This window comes from Osmerus eperlanus, unplaced genomic scaffold, assembly GCF_963692335.1.
Source record: "Osmerus eperlanus unplaced genomic scaffold, fOsmEpe2.1 SCAFFOLD_623, whole genome shotgun sequence".
Classification (NCBI taxonomy): Eukaryota; Metazoa; Chordata; class Actinopteri; order Osmeriformes; family Osmeridae; genus Osmerus; species Osmerus eperlanus.
The window spans coordinates 3,887-10,000 of NW_026911670.1; the positions used below are offsets into that span (position 1 = coordinate 3,887).

The window sequence follows — 6,114 nt, forward strand, 5'->3', positions numbered from 1 at the left end:
GCGATCTGCTATTGACAATCAATGCATCATCAGCAGCGCTGGTGGATTAGACAGTTTGAAAGGGGGGAGGGGGGGGGGGTTTCCATCCCATCACACCTGCTTTACCTCAGCACCTCTCTCCTCTCAGGACGTTAAACCTCAAAGACGCTATGCTCGCTTAGTTCATTATTTATTTGTTTATTAATTACTTTTTAAATTGTTTTTTGGTTTGTTTTTTTTACACAATTTACAAGATCAATTTTACGTTTGCTTGCATGGAACATAGGTGTTGGTTGGTAAATCTGATTATGACTATATCATAGAACTTCAGTTCTTACAGATGTACACCCACTGAGGTAAATCATTTCATATATTATAAGATAAGAGGAGGGGAGAGAGAGAGGGAGGAGGGGAGAGAGGGAGGAGGGGAGAGAGGGAGGAGAGAGAGGGAGGAGGGGAGAGAGGGTGGAGGGGAGAGAGGGAGGAGGAGAGAGAGGGAGGGAGGAGGGGAGAGAGGGAGGAGGGGAGAGGGAGGAGGGGAGAGAGGGAGGAGAGAGGAGAGGGAGGAGGGGAGAGAGGGAGGAGGAGAGAGAGAGAGAGGGAGGAGAGAGAGAGAAGGAGGAGAAAGAGGGAGGAGAGAGAGAGAGATAGAGGGAGGAGAAAGGAGAGAGAGGGAGGAGAAAGAGAGGCTGGTCTCAAGCGGATTGAAGAGACGGGAGGGAGGAAGAGAGCATATCTCTCTTCCTCCCTCCCCCCCCTCTCCCCCAGACATCCCTCTGTCTATCTTTCTGTCTCTCCCACATATTCTATTTCCTCTCTTTTCACATCTCCCTTCTCCCCCTCCATCTTTTTCTCCATCCCCCTCCCCCTTCTCCTCCCCCTCTCCACACCAGAAAGGTCAGATGACCTAGAGTGTCGGGACTCTGAATATTTAGAGCTTTCGGCCTCCTCCGTCCGACAAATGAGTTTACCAGCTCTGGGCCATGAAACTTTAACACGGAGGCCAGGCTGTCCTCGTTATCGTTTGGTGTGTTGGCCTTTCTGCATCCAGGTGAGGAGTATGGTGTTGTTATGTTCCTGCCTCAGCAGAGAGGAGGGGTGGTGGAGCTGTCAAACCTGGTCCTGGTGTGTACCTTAGAACCACAGTACCTTAGAACCACAGTACCTTAGAACCACAGTACCTGTTAAACAGATGAGCTCAGAGCTGCCTAGTGCCTGGCCTCTGGTCAGTTTGGAATATGTTATTAAATCCTCACACAATATCCAGGCTTTTATTAGTTATTAGGATCCAGGATCCACTGCTTGGTTCCGACCCAGGTGATGTGAATAGAAGTGGACCCTGCCCCAGGTGATGTGAATAGAAGTTGACCCTGACCCGGGTGATGTGAATAGAAGTGGACCCTGACCCGGGTGATGTGAATAGAAGTGGACCCTGACCCGGGTGATGTGAATAGAAGTGGACCCTGACCCGGGTGATGTGAATAGAAGTGGACCCTGACCCGGGTGATGTGAATAGAAGTGGACCCTGACCCGGGTGATGTGAATAGAAGTGGACCCTGACCCAGGTGATGTGAATAGAAGTGGACCCTGACCCAGGTGATGTGAATAGAAGTGGACCCTGACCCAGGTGATGTGAATAGAAGTGGACCCTGACCCGGGTGATGTGAATAGAAGTGGACCCTGACCCAGGTGATGTGAATAGAAGTGGACCCTGACCCAGGTGATGTGAATAGAAGTGGACCCTGACCCAGGTGATGTGAATAGAAGTGGACCCTGACCCGGGTGATGTGAATAGAAGTGGACCCTGACCCAGGTGATGTGAATAGAAGTGGACCCTGACCCAGGTGATGTGAATAGAAGTGGACCCTGACCCAGGTGATGTGAATAGAAGTGGACCCTGACCCGGGTGATGTGAATAGAAGTGGACCCTGACCCGGGTGATGTGAATAGAAGTGGACCCTGACCCGGGTGATGTGAATAGAAGTGGACCCTGACCCAGGTGATGTGAATAGAAGTGGACCCTGACCCGGGTGATGTGAATAGAAGTGGACCCTGACCCAGGTGATGTGAATAGAAGTGGACCCTGACCCGGGTGATGTGAATAGAAGTGGACCCTGACCCGGGTGATGTGAATAGAAGTGGACCCTGACCCTGGTGATGTGAATAGAAGTGGACCCTGACCCGGGTGATGTGAATAGAAGTGGACCCTGACCCGGGTGATGTGAATAGAAGTGGACCCTGACCCAGGTGATGTGAATAGAAGTGGACCCTGACCCGGGTGATGTGAATAGAAGTGGACCCTGACCCGGGTGATGTGAATAGAAGTGGACCCTGACCCGGGTGATGTGAATAGAAGTGGACCCTGACCCAGGTGATGTGAATAGAAGTGGACCCTGCCCCAGGTGATGTGAATAGAAGTGGACCCTGACCCGGGTGATGTGAATAGAAGTGGACCCTGACCCTGGTGATGTGAATAGAAGTGGACCCTGACCCAGGTGATGTGAATAGAAGTTGACCCTGCCCCAGGTGATGTGAATAGAAGTGGACCCTGACCCGGGTGATGTGAATAGAAGTGGACCCTGACCCGGGTGATGTGAATAGAAGTGGACCCTGACCCGGGTGATGTGAATAGAAGTGGACCCTGACCCTGGTGATGTGAATAGAAGTGGACCCTGACCCAGGTGATGTGAATAGAAGTTGACCCTGCCCCAGGTGATGTGAATAGAAGTGGACCCTGACCCAGGTGATGTGAATAGAAGTGGACCCTGACCCGGGTGATGTGAATAGAAGTGGACCCTGACCCGGGTGATGTGAATAGAAGTGGACCCTGCCCCTGGTGATGTGAATAGAAGTGGACCCTGCCCCTGGTGATGTGAATAGAAGTGGACCCTGACCCGGGTGATGTGAATAGAAGTGGACCCTGCCCCAGGTGATGTGAATAGAAGTGGACCCTGCCCCAGGTGATGTGAATAGAAGTGGACCCTGACCCGGGTGATGTGAATAGAAGTGGACCCTGACCCGGGTGATGTGAATAGAAGTGGACCCTGCCCCGGGTGATGTGAATAGAAGTGGACCCTGACCCGGGTGATGTGAATAGAAGTGGACCCTGCCCCGGGTGATGTGAATAGAAGTGGACCCTGACCCAGGTGATGTGAATAGAAGTGGACCCTGCCCCAGGTGATGTGAATAGAAGTGGACCCTGACCCAGGTGATGTGAATAGAAGTGGACCCTGACCCAGGTGATGTGAATAGAAGTGGACCCTGACCCGGGTGATGTGAATAGAAGTGGACCCTGACCCGGGTGATGTGAATAGAAGTGGACCCTGACCCAGTTCTGACGCTCCTGCTCCCCCCTTGGGACGGCCTCCATCAAACTGTGTTTGTTTTGTTTTACTGGTCTTTAGAGACCTGTCTCTGGAATGTAAGCCTCCTCTGGGGAGGCATGGTGGTGAAGGAGGCTACACACATATACACACACATATACACACACATATACACACACATATACACACACATATACACACACATATACACACACATATACACACACATATACACACACACTCAGCGAGGTTCCTAAGGGATCTAAACAGTTCCTTGTGTTTGTTTAAACTCCCTTGGGTGTGAGTGTGTGTGTGTGAGTGAGTGTGTGTTGTCTTTTGAACACGGCTTGTGAACAATCCTTGTGGAGCTAAATACAGCTCTCTGATCAGGGCTTGATGTGTTTTCAAAACAAATATTTCAGCAGGGAATTCACCGTGTCCTCCTGGGTTTCTGGGAGACGAGTGCAGAGTTGTAGTCTCTGGATTCTCACCGGCCCAAACTGTCCCAGTGTGTGTTGTGATGAAGCAGAGATCACAGCTGCCCTCTGGTCTCCGCAGGGTTCCTGTGTGTCAGCCAGGCTGTTCCAGTCTTTAAATCGCTCACTCTATTCAGAAAAGTGCAGATCGCAAGAGCAAGGGGCCTTTCACAAAAAAAAAGAAATGACACATAATTAAGTGTCTTTAATGATTTAATCACTTCCCTCTTTCTTTTTCCTTTTTAAAACTTTTCTCTTCTTTTTTTTCTTTTTTGTGGAGTGGATTGGTGCTGTCACAACACTGTGCTTTGTTCCCTCTGCAGGGCTGCTCAGGAGACTGGCAGAGAGAGAGCAGGAGGTGAGGACCAGCACTCCCTCCCCCTCCTCCCCCTCAGACGGAGAGGGGTGGTGGCTGAGAAAGGTACCCCTGGCAGAACCACTCTAAGTGCTCTGTCATCTCTGATGACAGGATGAAACTTGGACTAAAGAACAAGATGTGATCGAGTGACTAAATGGAGGAAAATATAAGAACGTTTTAAAGAGACTTGATTGTCATAGAAGAGCCCTTAAGGAGAGGATTATTGTTCAGCTTGGATTGATGTGCGAGTAAAAAAAAACTCAAAACTATCTTTTGTAACATTAAGTAGTTCCAGGAAGAAAAAAACCTTGTTCTTGTCCTCCTGGTGTCTGTTCCTCTGACCCTGGAAGGATGTTGACAGCAGAGAGAGAGAGGGAGAGAGAGACAGACAGACAGAGAGAGAGATGGAGAGAGACAGACAGACAGTTAGAGAGAGATGGAGAGAGAGACAGACAGACAGTTAGAGAGAGATGGAGAGAGACAGACAGACAGTTAGAGAGAGATGGAGAGAGAGACAGACAGACAGTTAGAGAGAGAGATGGAGAGAGAGACAGACAGATAGTTAGAGAGAGATGGAGAGAGAGACAGACAGACAGTTAGAGAGAGATGGAGAGAGATACAGACAGACAGTTAGAGAGAGATGGAGAGAGACAGACAGACAGTTAGAGAGAGAGATGGAGAGAGAGACAGACAGACAGTTAGAGAGAGAGATGGAGAGAGAGACAGACAGACAGTTAGAGAGAGAGATGGAGAGAGACAGACAGACAGTTAGAGAGAGATGGAGAGAGAGACAGACAGACAGTTAGAGAGAGAGATGGAGAGAGAGACAGACAGACAGTTAGAGAGAGATGGAGAGAGAGACAGACAGACAGTTAGAGAGAGAGATGGAGAGAGACAGACAGACAGTTAGAGAGAGAGATGGAGAGAGACAGACAGACAGTTAGAGAGAGAGATGGAGAGAGAGACAGACAGACAGTTAGAGAGAGAGATGGAGAGAGAGACAGACAGACAGTTAGAGAGAGAGATGGAGAGAGACAGACAGACAGTTAGAGAGAGAGATGGAGAGAGAGACAGACAGACAGTTAGAGAGAGAGATGGAGAGAGACAGACAGACAGTTAGAGAGAGAGATGGAGACAGACAGACAGACAGTTAGAGAGAGAGATGGAGAGAGACAGACAGACAGTTAGAGAGAGAGATGGAGAGAGACAGACAGACAGTTAGAGAGAGAGATGGAGAGAGAGACAGACAGACAGTTAGAGAGAGAGATGGAGACAGACAGACAGACAGTTAGAGAGAGAGATGGAGAGAGACAGACAGACAGTTAGAGAGAGAGATGGAGAGAGACAGACAGACAGTTAGAGAGAGAGATGGAGAGAGAGACAGACAGACAGTTAGAGAGAGAGATGGAGAGAGAGACAGACAGACAGTTAGAGAGAGAGATGGAGAGAGACAGACAGACAGTTAGAGAGAGAGATGGAGAGAGACAGACAGACAGTTAGAGAGAGAGATGGAGACAGACAGACAGACAGTTAGAGAGAGAGATGGAGAGAGACAGACAGACAGTTAGAGAGAGAGATGGAGAGAGAGAGCGTTGCTAACAGCGTGCTAACAGCTACATCCAGCCACCATGCCAGCGTGCTGAAGAGGGGAACCACAGGGAAGCTTTTAACGGGGGAATCAGTGTTCCACAATAATTTACAGCAAATGATTCCATCATGGCTGGCATATGATAGGGACAGAGAGGAGAGAGAGAGACACACAGAGACACACACAGACACACACAGACACACAGAGACACACACAGACACACACAGAGACACACAGAGACACACACAGACACACACAGACACACACAGAGACACACAGAGACACACAGAGACACACAGAGACACACACAGACACACACAGACACACACAGACACACAGAGACACACACAGACACACACAGACACACACAGAGACACACAGACACACACA

At 49.6% G+C, this 6,114-nt stretch overlaps 1 protein-coding gene across 1 annotated transcript in view; it reads left to right on the forward strand.

The window, feature by feature from the left end:
* Positions 1–4,105: 4,105 nt before the first annotated feature.
* LOC134016424 (golgin subfamily A member 6-like protein 22) overlaps positions 4,106–6,114 on the forward strand; it is a 3,655-nt gene continuing 1,646 nt past the window's right edge. The window contains exon 1 of the mRNA XM_062455790.1: positions 4,106–4,199. The gene's annotated coding sequence lies outside the window, so the exon portion shown is untranslated. The remainder of the gene's footprint in view (positions 4,200–6,114) is intronic.